The sequence below is a fragment of the Eschrichtius robustus genome, chromosome 3 (assembly GCF_028021215.1).
Source record: "Eschrichtius robustus isolate mEscRob2 chromosome 3, mEscRob2.pri, whole genome shotgun sequence".
Lineage (NCBI taxonomy): Eukaryota > Metazoa > Chordata > Mammalia > Artiodactyla > Eschrichtiidae > Eschrichtius > Eschrichtius robustus.
Window position 1 is genome coordinate 84,353,401 of NC_090826.1, and position 1,360 is coordinate 84,354,760.

At 36.3% G+C, this 1,360-nt stretch overlaps 1 pseudogene; it reads left to right on the plus strand.

The window, feature by feature from the left end:
• The first annotated feature begins 322 nt into the window (after positions 1–322).
• LOC137761170 (pyridoxal phosphate phosphatase PHOSPHO2-like) lies at positions 323–1,047 on the plus strand (annotated as a pseudogene).
• Positions 1,048–1,360: the final 313 nt, after the last annotated feature.

Genomic DNA, 1,360 nt, shown 5'->3' on the forward strand with positions numbered 1-1,360 from the left:
GGTGCTCCTGTCAGTATCCAATGTGCGCCTCCCTGGGAACGACAACCGACCAGGTCCCTGTCTCTGGTTCTGGGATGTACCCAGCAGGTTTTCTATCAGATGATCCACTGTAATAATGCCGGAGTTAAGAAGTCTCCATTCCTTTGCTTGGAACCAGAAAACTTTTCCCCCTGCGTATAGAGTAGGAGTAATGTTGGTTAGGAACTGGCTGGTGTTTAAAACTGAAGATAGTCATGACTGTTAAACTGAAGCTCCATGCTGAAGTAAGATTAATTGTCTTGGAAATACTAAATTGGGGTAACCCAAATCTGTTTCTGGAGCCATGAAAATTTTGTTGGTTTTTGACTTGGCAGTATAATCATAGATGATAATAGTGACACCTGGATTGTACAATGTGCTCCAGAGAAAAAGCTTCCTATTGAACTACAAGATTCTTATGAAAAAGGATTGTGGACAGAATTTATGGGCAGAGTCTTTAAGTATTTGGGAGATGAAGGTGTAAGAGAAGATGAAATGAAAAGAGCAATGATATCAATGCCTTTCACTCCAGGGGTGATGGAACTTTTAAACTTTATAAGAAAGTACAAGGATAAATTTGACTGGATCATTATTTCAGATTCAGATTCAGTCTTCATAGATGGGGTTTTAGAAGCTACCAATTTTCATGACATGCTTGATAAAGTCTTTACAAATCCAGCAGCTTTTTATAGCAATGGTCATCTCACTGTGGAAAATTATCATGCTCATTCTTGCACCAGGTGCCCCCAAAGTCGTTGCAAAAATGTAGTTTTGGTAGAATTTGTAGGTAAACAGTTACAACGAGGAGTGAATTATACACAAATTGTTTATATAGGTGATGGCAGAAATGATGTCTGTCCAGTAACCTTCTTAAAGAAGAATGATGTTGCCATGCCACAGAAAGGATATACTTTACAGAAAACTCTTTCTAGGATGTCTCAAAATCTTGAGCCTATAGAGTCTTCTGTTGTATCTTGGTCTTCAGGTGTTGAAATAATTTCTCATTTACAATTTCTAAAAAAGGAGTAATATGCCAACAATTGAAAAATAAATCACAAAATGTGGGGAAGAGGACTAAGAAATTGTAGATCTTTTAGAATGTGTTTGAGCTTATATAACTACCAGTGTAAAGGAAGTAGATATAGTTATGGGTTAACATACTTGAAAATCAGGGTAACCACAAATCAAAAACATACAATAGATTCATAAAACCAGAAAGAAAGGAACTCAAGCGTAATACAAAAGAAAACCATCAAACCACAAAAGGAAAAAGAAAAAGAAGAAAGGAACAAAGAAGAAATACAAAATCAACTGGAAAACAGATTTCAAAAGGCAATAAGTA